The 15,502-nt window shown below is 44.2% G+C and overlaps 1 protein-coding gene across 22 annotated transcripts in view; it reads right to left on the reverse strand.

The window, feature by feature from the left end:
• RBFOX1 (RNA binding fox-1 homolog 1) overlaps nucleotides 1-15,502 on the reverse strand; it is a 1,882,478-nt gene that overhangs the window by 596,259 nt on the left and 1,270,717 nt on the right. The gene's annotated exons all lie outside the window — the stretch shown is intronic.

Below are 15,502 nucleotides of genomic sequence, written 5' to 3' on the forward strand. Positions count from 1 at the left end.
AAAAGTGAGAATTCCAGGGCCATTTCTTTATTCACAAATGTTTGATGAATACCTACTGTGTGTCAGGCATGTTGTTAGTTGTTAGGGATACATTTGAGCCAAACGCATGTGGTCTCTGCCTTCCTGAAGTTTAAGCCCTAACAATGGAGAATTAAACAACTGCATTCCATAGGAGTGCACATATGTTCCCAGTTTGCCTGTTTATTTTGGTTTTATTTATAGTTCATTTAAAAATATCTAAAAATTGCAAACATTTATATAGTCAGTTTAATCCTTTTTTTATTACACTTTCTGACTTAAGCTTCTTTTTCTGAAGGATACTCAACAACATAAGGTTACAAAAAATGCCATTGGATCCTAGAAAGAGATTTAAGTCAACAATCGCAGCCTCTCTGTTCTCACCTCCCATTTAATCCTCAACCCATGTTAATTCAGACGTCTTCCGTCCACACCTCTCCCTTGGGAAGGTCCTGTCAGTCCGACCGTCTACTCTCAGATCAGCCTGCAGGACTGCCTCCTGCCCACCTCTGACGTGGTTGTATTCTCTTCTTATACTTTGTATACACCCATGCATAAATGGATGAGCAACTCATAAATCAGTTTAAGCATTGCTATATGGTAATTAAAGAGAATGATGTTGATTTATATGTACCAGTATGGGGAGGAAAAGTCCTAATTACACTGTTAAGTAGTAAGAACAAATTGTAAATTATTATATACTATATGCTGCTGGTTTTTTAAAAATAAAATGACGTTCAATAGCTGATAAATATATATATGCATATATATACACAGACATACATAATTGTAAATAAATAGGCATATTCATAGACAAACTAGCTAGATCTATGGTGCCCCATAGAAATATCATATAAGCAACATATGCAATTCTAAATTATCTAGTAGTCATACTCAGAGAGTAAAGAAAAAATAAAATACGTAAAACTAAATTTAACAATATGTTAAACTTAGCCAAATGTATTATCATTTCAACATGCAATCAATTTTTTTAAGAAGAGCCAACAAGCTATTTTTACCCTTTTATTGTAGGAAATCTTTGAAATCTGGCGTGTATATTACATTTGCTCAACAGCAACACAAGGCTAATAGTTACCATACGAGACAGCAAGATTACAGAACATGTCTGTCATCCCAGAAAATTCTACTGGACAGCATTGGTCTGTGGGGGTTTGGTGAGAAGAGAAAGTCCTCTCACTAAATAAACAAGCATGAAAATGCAAGTTATTTCCCAAAATTCAGGGGAAGGATTTACTGTTAAGACAACATGAACTCTTCGGGGTGTTTTTGTTTGAAATTTGTTTTCTTTCCAGATACTATGTTCTCACTGCTCTAACAACAACTTAGAGGCCAGAACAAAAAAAGGAAGGATTTCTGGACCGATGGTTGGTTCTCAGTTGTACCATTTATTGGCTGTGATGAAGGTAATAGTCCCTCCATATCTAATTTCTTTTCACCAGTAATATGCCATTGTGAGGATTAAATAAGATAATGTAGAGTGAATAGATAGCATTCAGTAAACTCAAGTTTCTTTGGGGGGTCTCTCTCTAGCCATCATAAACATTTCAGTTCTGACCTGAATGAGAATAAAATGTGACTTCAATGAGCTACCCTCTCCAAAAAGCTGAATTTCTACATTCCTCCTGTCATTTCACTGCCCAGCTAGTCAACCCTGCACCCTTCTGATGTGTACTGGCTCGAGCTGCAGGTGAAGCTAAGCCATTGAGTAAAGTATGTCCATGCACTTGGATGAGTTTCTATTACCAAGTTCACACTTTTACATTGCAAACCAGAGGCCACACAGCCTCCAATCATGAGCAATATCTGGATGAAATAGAAACTACCTATATGAATGTGGTTGTACATAGATCTGTGTCCATGAGTGCATATGTGTAAAAGCACACACATGTGTCTTGAAAGCTTTCTGTTACTGCTCTAAGATCAGCTCAGTGACATGGGAAATGACTTCAAATCACAAACCCTGGTAGCTTGGCGACTTAATGCAAATTTTTCGCTCTCCCTTGTTCTCTGTTTCCTCATCTGAAAATTGTGAGGGCTGAACCAGATGATCTGAAGTTTTCTTCCAGCATGAATATTCCCTGATTCCATGAATCTGTGGGTAACCAGGGCCAAGGTTCTCACTCTTGTTATCATGGGTACTCAAGAGTTGGCAAAACACTTTAGTCTCTATCAGAATGCTGTTCTTTTATTGAACTCCTACTATTAGGCTTTACTCCACCCACATGGGACTTTGATAAATGGACGCAGCTAATAGACCACTTGGATAGTGAGTACCCAGGAAGAGGTCAGACTCTCCACAAGGCTTCCCTTGCAAATTTCATACCACTTAGAGTTGACTCACCAACCCTGGAAAAAATAATAAGCGGCATTCAAAGGCATAAATATGGGTATAGAATGTGTGTGGGGCAGGGGAGGTTAACAAGGGTTGGATTCGATGCCTTTCGGATCCCTCTGCATGGGAACCTAGGGTTCTGCTAAGATGGGACATCAACAAACACACAGAGTACACAGCATCTGCCCCCACAGGGTGTTCAGGTATTTTCTTAAAAGCAAGCAGAGAAGTCTTTCCCAGTGGTATTCAGAAGAGGACCCTCCTTATTGTCACGAATAATGCCCATCAAGAACTGGAAGAGAATGGGGGAGGGAGTGACAGAATGAGCCAATGTGGTAAACTGTTGAAAACTGGTGATTCTGGTAGACATATGTAGAAAAAGTCCTGCACTTTTCCACAAAATTAGAATTTTTCAGAATAAAATGCCAGAAAACTGTTGCAAAATTTCCAAAAAAAAAAAAAAAAGATTAAAAATTAGAACTAAGTATACCCTTTAAAGTAAGCTCCTGTAAGATATTCTTTAACAAAAGATTTCTTTGGTCCAGTGAGTTTGGAAACTGCTTCATTCTGTACCTCTTACAGATTTATGATTCACATTCATGGCATTAAATGTACTGAGATGTCATGCAAAAATAAATCAACTTAATCTTTTTCATCCAATGTATCCTATACTTGTTTTTAAAACCTTGGACCTGTGTGCGTATGCATGCATGCATGTGTGTGTGCTGTGTGTGTATGCATGCATGCATGTGTGTTTGTGTGTGTGCCTATGTATATGTGTGCATAGCATCTATAAATCATGGAATTAATGTTTCAGGAATACACACTAGTTCATTCTTTGATTCATTCTTTCATTTCTAGATGAGTGTTACTATGTGCCAGACATACAAAAACATAATAAGAGATGTTCCCCACTCATATGTAGCACACAGTCCAGAAGAGAGGCAAGATGGAAAAAAATTGATTACAATAGAAAAGGATTATGTGTTTGAAACTACACAGAAGTGCATAGGTAAGAAATAGAACTAGAATCTGTGCCAAATAGAAGATACTTGCTCAACTGGTACATGGGAAGTTCCTGGATCTACCAAAGATAAATTCAAGGAACATACCAAATTGGAATCTGTCCAGCTTTGCCCAGAAAATTGATAATCAAAGTTGATAATCTGGATATTTTCCCCTGGATTTTTCAAGAATCCTTTCCACTTTCTACTTACCTCAGAATGCATTTATAGATGTTGAAGAAGTAATGAAGAAAATACACTGGAAAGACCTAAGATTCTGTTCAGCATAAAGATCCCATGAGTCCGTGAATCTGGAATTCCCTGAACTGCTATATCACTCTGACTCCTGAGCGCAAGGATGCTTTGAGATGCAAGTCCTAAAACCTGGGTAACAGGGCATTTATCTGTAAGTATATTGATTGTTTGGCTGATTAGGAGTCTGACAGAGGAGATGGTCCCAGGCTGGGGGGGGGTGCCTGCAAGACCTGGGCTTTGTCACACACCTCCCATGTGCCACAAATGCCCTCAGAAGTTTCAAGTTCCATTTTACAGAGGAAGGAGCTCACCAAATTTCCCCAGTAAAGGGGGAGCTGGGATTTTAAACTTAGATAGTCAAACTGTAGAGACGAATACAACACCCATGACCCAACAGTGCCATTCAAGGAGTCACACACCTTGTCTAATACTTAGAAGCACAACTGAACCTCCCAGCCTGATGTCCTTATCCACTGGGCGCCACTACCCTTAATTAGGAGCCCCACGTGCATCTCGCAGTGTCTGCACACACGGCACACACACGTCTCAGCAGGGGACCAGACCGCCACGCTCATACATGCAATGCTGTGTTCCCAGGAACCCGGAGACCTTGCTTCTTCTCCCTAAGAGATTTATCATTAAGCCTGCGAAAAATTAAGAAATTAATATAAAAGTTGCCATGTTGCCAATGCTTTTATTATACTTTAATTTACTAGAAACATTTTCACACCACCCCTGGGGAGTAAGTGCAATGCAAAATTGCTTACATTGCTCTTAAAAGCTGAAGTAAGTGTTTCCTTTTCATCTTCTATAATCCTATATATGTGCGTGTGTGTATGTGTGTGTGTATATATATTCCTGACTTTTTCAAGGAACCCCACCCCTCCACCCCCCCATAATTCTCCACTCTCCTCACAACTTATTTACAGGTAAAGAAGTGATGAACTAAATTAATTGGACAGACAACCGCGCATCATTCTAATTAAGGTCCTAGTGATTCCAAGTGGCTCTGTAATCACCAACAGGATAAAGCAGGTCACAGACCATGGGGACTGTGAGAGCAAGGGGTGGCAGCCTGGTGTGCTCTGGCCTCTGGGGAACTGCAGAGTGAATGGCTAAGAGTCTGGGTGCAGGAAAACCCCAGTTCAAGTCCCAGCACGGCCACTGCCTAGCAGCATGACTTTTGGCAAGTTACTGAAATGCTCTGAGCCTCAGTTTCAAGGTCTTTTACAGTGGGATACCAGCAAATCTACACTTCACGTTTATTGTGCATATCAAACACAACAATGTATGCGAGAAGGGGCACTTGATTTGGCTCCTGGTGCAAGGTAACTGCTCAACTCATGCTGATTGTGGTTTGGAACTATTAACATGGAGAGTCATTACGGGAGGACGGACAGAAGGTGAGACCACCTCTGAGAGCATTCTGTCACTGATGCTCATTAACAAATGAGAAGTGCCTGTTACAGCTGTAGAAGGACTTGTGGATGGAAGATGATGGTCCAGGATCCGAGCCCTGATCTGAAATTAGACTCAGTTTTCTTACCAAGGGAATCCACAAAAATCAACACTCCACATGAGTGAGTGATGGTAATAGGTTTCTATAAAGATCAAAATGGGATAATACATGTGAAAGAGCTTTGTCACCTGGAAAAGGCTTTGCAAACTGAAAGCAACCAAATGCATCCCTGGGTATTTGCTTTCTGGCTACAGAATGGTTCCCAGGCTTCTCAAATGGGTGCCAGGAAATACACGACCCAATACAATAAATGTGGACATCTCTCTGAATCATTAATTTGGTTCAGTGGCCATCATGGGGGCCCCATTATGTTATGTAAATCAACATGGGTATAAGATGGGAAACAATGAAAATTTTACAGGGATTTGTAACATAAAGCATCATTTCAAAGAAATTATATGATACACCACTAAGGATATATATATATATATTCTCTTCTGCCATGAAAGGGTTAACTGAAGTGGAAACCATTGAATGTTTCCATCCCATACACAAATCTGCCCCCACTTTAATTTCATTCTTCTCTCCAAATTCTCTATAAAAGAGCTAGAATACTTTTCTTCCCTGAGAAATATCAACATCTCTGGATAATTGTTTTTCAGCCACAACTTGCCACCTCAAATTTATTTAAAGCTGATTCAAACTCTGTTTTGATTCCTGTGTCAAATGTCAGCTAGGAAGATGTTTCGTCTGGTCCCAAGTGGCCAATGGGTCAAGGAATGCAAACAAAGATGGAGGATTTCAAAAGCAGGAAGTCAACTTTGTGCTTTCCTCAATGTCCCTTACTCTGTTTGAAAATGGCAAATGAGCTTTTGGCAGAAAGGGAGAAGTTAAAAAGAGAAAAGACAAAAATAAATGATTACATGATAATTGGCCCTCATATCTAACAAAAAAATATCTAATAGGCAGGATGTATGGAAAAAGACATGCCCCATATCATACTTACACACACACACACACTCCACTTTTAATATAACATTTTGCAGTAACTTTGTAAGTTATTTCAGTAGAAATGCTTTTGGTTGCAAAGAACAGAAATCTTGACATCAGAGGCATAAATGAATAAGGGACATGACATGAGTTCAGAGATAGCCTGTCCTGCCAGGGGCTCAGCTGCTCTACGACTTCAGAGCCAATGACCCCTGTGGTTGTCAATGAGCGTTCAGCCCGACCACAGATGAGAAGAAAAGGTGGGAGAAAGACAGCGCCACCTGCAGGTGCCTTCTTCCATAAAGAAATGGAAAGCCTCTGCAGACACTCCCAGCAGACTTCCAGTCACATCTCTCGGACCAGGACTTGTCACATGGCCGCTGCTAGCTGCACAGGAGGCTGGCAAAGCAAACACCTATCTCAGCACATTTCCTGTGTGAGCAAATCTGGGGTATTTGGAGGCATAAGACAATGGTGAAATATGCAACAAGATAATTTTGCATTTCTGGAAAATTCCCATGCACGGTTATGATTTGCGATCAGAGCTTTCAATGCTTAAACACGAAGATGCCTTAAATGTTGAGTTACTTATGTTCTATTTAGACATAAGTCATTTCTGCAACCCAAGGGGCAGTGGTAGGCTTCCCAAACTAATCTAAAGAGTCACAATCCTACCCTGTCACAGTCCTGCTGTTTCCTCTTTGCAAAAAACATTGCTGTATCCGCTTGAAGGTATTGGTTTTAATTAATCACAACATACAGCCCCCTCAGTCAATAGAAAGGTATAGGGGGAAGAACATAAGCTGTAAATTACTGTTATTTCTTCTTTCCAGAAAACTTTCCTTTAACTTAAATTCGGTGGTCTTATTGTGCTGCTGTGCTGCCCAGATTCAACTTACAAGTTCCTAATCGTACGAACAGCTACACTTGGCGGAAGGCTGTTACATCTGGTGCTTAATCATACTGTGCTTCATAGAACCCCACAATGTTTTTTTTTTACTATTTACTGTATTTGACTATTATCCACATTTTAAAGAAGGGGAAACTGACACTTGAGGATTTAAAAAACCTCTCAAGATTCCAAACACTGCTCTTACTAGAGCCAAGATTTGAACTCAGTTTTTACTTTTGACTCTTGCTTGTTTTATTTGACTCTTGTTCAATTTTATTTGAGCCCATAATCAGTCGTGTTGAGTGTCTAAGCGCTAGTTGATGTAGATTCTCTCTAACTTTCTAAATGGCCTTTGTAGTATGTCCTCTTCTCAGAAGTTACACCTGAGTGTTAGAAATAAAGGACTTGGCTGAGGTCACACAGGGGGCGGAGCCACAGCCCAGGAAATGGGACTGGTCCTCCAGCCTCTGGTTGGTGGAGCCTGTGGGATGTCACGGCATGACGGGGTAGATGCCACCAAGCTGCTAAGAGGGGAGGAAGCCATTCCTTACATACCACAGGGTGTGAAGCAGAGGCACAGAGCATCAACTCCAGGATGAGTTCAAATCCTGCTTCTGAACTCACTGTGATTTATAGAAATCCTACTGAAATTCACAAACCCTCCACTGCCAGGTCTAAAAAGCAGAGACCACAATAATATGATGTTACCGAGGGTATTAAAAGAGTAGATAAGTGGAAAGCACTTGGCGGTACCTCGGAAAAGGTGAGAAAGGAGGAAGGGGCCGTATGCTCGTGAGTGAGTGACCTGAACTCTGTGAGCCTCAGCTTCCCCTCCTGTAAAATGGGGATGACAATACAGTACACATGTTAGGAAAATTTTATAAGTGAATATGGATCAAGGGCTTACAACTTTTCTGGGTGGTTATCATGTGCTCAGGACATGTCCGCCACCATCACTGTCATCATGACATCTACGTGAACAACAGCCACATCTAATTTCAAAGATCAGCTGAGAAGTAGAGCATCTGAAAATATCTTTTTTTTTTTTTTTTTTTTGCATAAAATGAGATTGCTTGTACCACAACGGAGACAGAGCATCTAGAAAGTACAAAGCAATGCGCTCCAATGCCAGAAACTTGTTTTGCAAGAAGCTTTTTAAACTGAAGCAGAGGGCAGAGCCAAGCCTGGCTAATTAGCTGCACTGCCTTATGCCATGGGGCCCAGGGCATCGCGCCCGGCTGTTATGTTGGGGGCTGGAAGTCTGCAAAAGCAGTTGTAATGGACACCCGGGAGCAGGGGGAGTAGGGAAGGTTAAGGGGAGGGAGAGACGTGGAGGAGCCAGGAAACAAAGGCACAAGCTGGGGCCGAGTGCCTTGCAAAGAAACATTCAGCCACATGGAGAGAAAAGTTCGTGGACCTGACGACGGATCAGGTCTCTTTAATCCATCCTGCCTATGCAACGAGAGGACTTCCTCTTTCTAAAATTTTTTTTTATTTCAAAGATATGGCCTTTATTCAGCATTTCTCCATCCCATTTCAATTCATCTCGAACAATATCCACCCAGAGCCTGCCAATGTGCCTGGCACTGTGCTAGCACAAGAGCTAAAGAGCTTATTAGCCAGACTCTGCCCTGAGGTCTAGGCTTAGGGTCTAGCAGGAATCAGGCCGCCCTACGTTAGGAACTGCAGACACGTGTCAGACCAACAGCCATGGAAGTAAAAAAGAGGGCTGCCTCTGGAAACTCGTTTCTGAAAGTAAAATTATCTTCATTGACTCATGGAAAGGACTGCCTTGATGGAAGCAGGATGGAGAAGTTAGAGGCTGGGCTCCAGAGCCCATGCCCGAATTCCCGCTCTCAGTACAGCTAGAGGAAGTTCCTTTACTTCCTGGTGCCTCAGTTTCCTTTTCTGAAATGACAATCATGATGCGTATCTCACTGAACTGATGCAATAACTCATGTAGAACTCCTAGGGAAGAAAGCACTTAGTACTAGTTTTATTATCACTATTCTCATCACCTGCTCACTCCAGGGGGGCTTAAATATCCAGGAAGTATTCTTCAGAGGATCGCAAGGAGCGTGAGACCCCTTCAGCCTACGAGCATGTGAGTGATGCTATGTGTAAGCGGATGTGCAGACTCTGACTCAAATTCCGACCCTGTGGCTCAGTTTTCCCAGCTGTAGAGTGGGAAACACATGCCTGATGAATGTTCTCCCAGGTGTCATTTGCATCTGGGCACTGGTAAAACAATGCCCCCAAAAAATCCGTACTAAAGCCGAGTCTGCAGACATGAACAGCAACTGCCGTCCTCAGACACTCTTTTGAACAGATAATTCCATACAACTGGCCAAGCTTCTCCCCACTTATCACATCTGACTGGACCAGGGGAGGTTGCAAAGGCAATATTTCAGCCCCATCAAGATGTCTTCAGTGGCATGATGCCTGGCAGACGTCAGCTGGTTATTAGTAAGTAGGGTTGGAAGAAGTAGGGTTGGAGAAGCGTGGAGATGGGGCAGGTTCGTCAGAGGAGGGCCAGGACTAGGGGGAGGCCAGTGAGGCACTCGCTCATTGCACAAAACTTTAGGGTGCCAAAATTTTCAATAATCAAGATGCGTGATATTTGAATGAATGACGTTTCTATTAAAAGAAATTAATTAATGCAAAAACCCCATGATGATCAAGATCAGAATTTTAAATAAAAATATAACCCAACATTGCACTTATATAACTGACCTCACATGCCCCACCCCCATCCAACTCCCTCGGAACCGCATGTTACTTAACTTTCCAATACTTTGTGCATCATGGATTTTTACATTCCCTTTGACTATTTGCATTAAAATATGATTTAGGTTGATGACTAAGCTTTTTGGTGCCCTCTTAAACTGTGTGCCTAGGGCAGGCGCCTTCGTCTCCTTACCTTAGTCCCGCTGCAGGGACTCACAAAGCCAGCACTGGGTCCTAAACAGAATGACACACCTGCCAGGCCTCTCTGGGCCCTGAGGGCAGCTAAGATGGTTGTCTGTTCTCCTGACTCCCCCACATATCCTTATATAATGGGGAACAAGGAAAAGTACTGATATATAAGCATGTCTGGCTCCACCCTCCCTGCCAGATTTAAGGGCAGAAAGAGAACAAGATACTTTTGTAATGATCCTTAAAAATAAAAAATAAAATAAAAATGGAGAGAGAACAGAGGACAAGCTGTATTCCCAGTGGCTATGCTTGGTGGATATGGAGATTAAAGGATAGGAAGCAAAGGAAGGGACGGGAGAGACTTGATGAGGGGACAGGGGACAGGCTTAGTGTGGGTAAAATCGTAACATTTCCAGAATATCTCACCTGGCTTTAGTGCATTTGTATATCCTCAGGGGTGGAGGGAAGCTCATCTCCATGTCAATGGGTAATTAGCTGGGCAACGAGGGGGTGTCTGAACCTGGGAGTTTAAAGGGAGGGCTGGCTTGCTTGCTTGCTTCTTCTGGAACAGGGGAGAGAGAGACGGTGCTGGACTGCAGTTTGTAAGCAATAAACGGGTTTTAAACTTTATTTCTCCCTTTGACTGATTTTGGTTTTTAGAGGTATTTTGCCCCAGGATTTCCACTCTCCAGAGTTACACTTAGGCGAACTGCCCCGAGGTGTGTGGAGCAGTAGCCTCTGGGGAGTTGCTGAGTTAAGATTAGAGAAGGTATTTGAAGGGGGCTTCAGCAAAGGGTTGCCGGTCTCTTGTTGGCCTTCCAGAAATGCAAATTAAAGGATGTGAGTTATATCTCCCAAACTGGACTGTTATTTCTTGAAATGGCACCAATCCATGAACCTGCAGTCACACAGGTTTATAATAATCCCCCATGAATAAATGCAGGTAGGATCCCTGAAACCGAAAAGTGACCATACAATTCAACACATTTGACTCAGAAGAGAGGGTTTATTTTTCAGTCAATGGCCCAGTTCTAAAAAAAAATGTTTTTTTGATAACCATCAGAAACAATAAGAAGTCCTCACCATTTACAATATCTATCTCACTATCCCCTCGGGAATAAAGAAATAAACAGACTCTCCAAATAGAAGCTGAAAAAAAAAATCAACACTAAGCTTCTGCTAGAAATAGGAGTATTTCAGTAAAAGAAAATTCCTGGTTGTGTCCAGAACAGCCTATTATTACTTGCATATTACACTGTTGGCATTAGTGGGCGGAACGCTTCCTGACTGATTGATGTTCTATTATCTCTTAGACTTGAATTATCTCTGAAATGCCAACCATTATAACAAGTGCTGCTTTTGTCTGGCAACAAAGCTGAGCTTTATTTTGTCTGCGTGGCACATCAGGAAATGCATCGACTCGATTTCAAGTACATACTGTACTGTTATTCATTCTATCAAAGGGGAAGTGCGTCTGAAGCCCCCCACCCCCCGCCCCCATCTCTCTCACACCCGCACACATACACACAGTTGAAGCTGATGATCTAATCCCTAACTTCATTCAGAAAACAGAAGCATACTAACTGGAATTTCCTCACCCACCTGCCGCCAAGTCTACCGGCCCCTCTGTGTATCTCCCTGGTTTTTCTCCTGTTCCTAGGGATAAGGCCCCTCTGCCCGCACTCCTATCAGGACTAGCCTCTCCACCCAGACTCTAGTTTTCTCAAGAGATATGCTCCTGCAGTTTTCTTCTTGTTCTCTTGCATCATCAGTATCTCCCTTCTCACGGATCATTGCAATCAGAATACAAGCATGCTTAATATATTTGCACAGCCATGTTTCATAGCAATGCTATGCAGAATGGCCAAGCAGTGCAATCAACCCAAAGGCTCATGAACAGAAAAGTGGATAAAGAAAACATGGTCCATCCATACAATGGAACACTATTCTGTCTTAAGGAAGGAAATCCTGCCACGTGGACTTATCTTGAGGACTTTATGCTATAGTTACAAAAAGACAAATACTACATGATTCCTCTTAATAGAGGTATGCAAAGGAGTCAAATTTGTGGAAACAGAAAGAATGGTGGCTGCCAGGGGTTCAGGGGGAGGGGAAAGTGGGGAGTTCTCATTCCAAACCAGTCGAGTCCCCCCACCCCACTGTGGCTGCTCTTAAAAAGATTACCAGTGAATTACTGCAGGAGAAGGGACTCGTGCACTGGACCCATCTCTGCTCACAACTCACCCCTGCTAATCCCTCCAAACCCATCACTATACCCCCTAGATTCCCAAAATGAGCAAACTTGGGGACCATATGGCCTGTCCCTTCCACCTGGACTGCTCCTCTCCTGATCCCTCTGTGGCTGGAACTTTCATTCATGCTTCGGTTTATGTATGAATTTCTCAGGTCTTCAGAAGCAACCAGTCTACAGTGATAACTCACACGCCCCTTAGCTCATATCTCCCTATTTTAAATCTCTGTATAGTAAATACTAGTTTCTGATCATTTCCTTCTTAGAAGTGGGCTTACTTATTTAGTGAAAGTCTGTCTCCCCTGACTCCTTACATCATAAGACCCATGGGATCAGGAAATGCATCTGTCCTGTCCATCACTGTATCATGAGGAGATAGTATGGGCCTCATTCAACAAATATTTGTTGAGTGGTTTGTTAACATTCTGATGGTGTTCAGGACCCTCTGCCCCCAGACACGGCACCTTGGTGTATTGAATATCTCAGGCTGACGGAATCTGAGAAAGGCCAGGTGTGGGAAGGACTCTCTGACCTCCCTGAGAGCAAGCTCTTTGGTAAGAGGGTGGGTTCCCTGTACCTGGAGGCAAGGGGCGTCCTTATCATGCAAGACAGAAGGACACAGGACAGCCAGGCCTTGCTGATGTCCCCGTTTACCACTCTGAGCTCCTGCCCTTTGTTCCATCCTATCTTTCTATGATTTCCCACTCCTCATCAGAACTCACATAAAAATACTCGGGTTTAACCATTTCTCCAGGTCTTCATTCCTTATGAAGGCTCTCATGTCACATAAAACTTATATTAAATAAATCTGTATGCTTTTCTCCTGTTACTGTTTTTCTGTTACAGGCATCCAGTCGAAAACTAAGGAGAGTAGAGGGAAAACTCCTTAAAGGGCAGGAGGAAGAGAGAGAGAGAGAGAGAGAGAGAAAGAGAGAGAGAGAGAGAGACAGAGAGAGAGAGAGAGAGACAGAGAGAGAGAGAGAGAGAGAGAGAGAAAGAGAGAGAGAGAGAGAGAGAGAGAGTGTGTGTCAGTCCTAAGGAAAAATACAGCACAAAGGTCCTGTGGCCTCAACATAGTCCTCTTACTGGTGGAGCTTCCTTCCTTCTACCGAGGCTGACCATTCCAGGCAGTCACCGTGAAGTTAGGGTATTTGAGCCAATTCTGGCTAATGGGGCTTCTAGGGTCAAGGCTAAGGGCCAAGCCACTACATTGAGAGAATGAAAGAAAATGAACATTTCTAGAGATAAGTAGTCTAGGTATCTAACCTCTCTTCTTATTCTATAAGGACTTCTTATTTTTGAAAGTGACAGATGGCCTTATTATTCGCTACCTATTGACCGGGGAATCCATCACAGGCCAGCCAAGCATCTTGAGGGGACACCACTGCGTACCCAGCAATCAGCATAGGGTCTTACACATGGCTGATGCTCCAAATTAGGGCTGGAACTGGGAGGAGACAGAAAGATGAAGGGACACCAGAAAACTCAGCAATTAAGATAAACCATATTTTGATGCAATAGTTCAGAAAATCAAAATAAATGTTAAGAATGGACAGTGGGCAAATGTCAACATTTTAAGTAAAAACAGGCTCTCCCCCCATCCTTGCACGGCCCTGCCCACCCTGCTCACCGTCAGCCACGCTCTGATGAGTATTTCCTAGGTAATTGCCCATGATCTCTGAGCTCCCCACAAGAACTTTGCTGTCAACCGCACCGGATGGGCTGGGGGTGGGGGGGCCCTCGGGTTGGGGGGCCCTCCTGGGCTCAGGGAGTTTAAGTAGCTTAAGTAACTTATTTGGGGTGACTGACTCTGAAAGCGGTGCTCTTTCCAGTGCACTGGAAGGCCCTTCTGATGAGCACCCCTGGCCGCTCTCGGATGGGGACCGTAGTAAGTGCAGCAGGGGACGGGCAGGGTGGGGGAGTCCAGCAGGCCGGCTTTGCTCCCATGTCTCCGTCTTTCATGCACTTCCCCAGCGCTCGCTGACCTGCTCACGGAGGGCCTGGGGCTTTCCTCTAATGAGCTTATTATGGGAATACCGACTTAGAGCCAAGAGTCATGAATGGCCTTCAGCAGCCAGAAGACCCACAGGTTCTGCTAAAAGAGCCCCTGGATTAATACATTTTGAGGTATTGAAAGTATCATCCAGTTTACAAGGTGATAGGCGGTGAGGTGGGAGAGGGGCCCTGCTGCCATGAGGAAGGGGGTCAGGGCGTGTGCCGGATGGCAGGGGGGCTCCCATGGGCTCCCCGGGATGCAGCAGGCCGTGTAAATGCAAGCCCACCCTGGCAGGACCGGCAGACCCTCTCTCCTAGGCCCCTGTGACCGCTCGTGGAGGCCCCCCGGAGGACGTCAGCCAGAGGCAGGGAGAGGTCTTAAGTTTTCAGGATGCAGCCAGATATCCTCTTAGTTTTCGGCAGTATGAAATGACAGCATGAAAGAAGACGTAAAATGCCTGAGTAAGGGGGAAAAATAAGAGAAAGAAAGCAGAGGAAATGTTTTTCATCATTTCCATCGCTGCTAATTTCACCAGGCTGCTTTTCAAAGATCCTCTCTTAAACTGACAGCTGGCTTGGGGGTCTTTGCTGGGTTCCAGGGATCTTGGAGGAGAGACTGTCACTCATCCTGACCTGACACGGCGGGGACAAGGACCCACACGCAAGGCCTAATGATGCGGTGCCTAGGCAGGGACACGCTGGGCAACAAGCACACAGCAGGGGGTCCAGTGCCCTGGCTCCCGGGGGGCCCAGGATGGCACCCGGCCACCCCCAGCCCCGGGAGCCGGCGCTGCATCCTCACAGGAACAGACGCCATGCCCCGGTGCTGCTGTCAGCGGAACTGGCGGCCTCCCTCCCATCCTTCTGGCACCCGGGCCCGCCGAGCAGTTGGTGGGAGGAATCCAAGCAGTGAGGAGCAGTGCCTTTTCTCAGGCTGACAATCTGGTTCCTCAGTGTGTCTGGCTGCTTCTAATCCCTCTCTCCTTAAATTCTTAACTTTAATGTCTGGTCACCTGCTGCTGCCCACATTCCCCAGGGATCCCCAGCTCCCCAGACAGACGGGCACAGACGCACCCCCAGCTCCCCAGGCAGATGGGCACAGACTATTTAAGAAGGCCTGTTTGACCAAACTCTGCTGTGGCAGGTGTCCTGAATCCAGACCTTGAAGAGAGAGACAGAATTCTGGAGCAGACACTCGCCTGTCCGTCAGCCACGCGCACTCGGCATGGGAAGGCAAGAGCAAAGGAAGCCGGCAGAATCCAAAGCCTTGTGGGGGACCCATGTGGGCCTGGTCACTCAGCTCTCTGGTGTTTCTATTTTCCCTCCTAACACCTCTCAAATCCACCCACTGCCACCATCCGAGCTGCAG

This window comes from Manis pentadactyla, chromosome 10 (genome assembly GCF_030020395.1).
Source record: "Manis pentadactyla isolate mManPen7 chromosome 10, mManPen7.hap1, whole genome shotgun sequence".
In the NCBI taxonomy this organism is placed as follows: Eukaryota; Metazoa; Chordata; class Mammalia; order Pholidota; family Manidae; genus Manis; species Manis pentadactyla.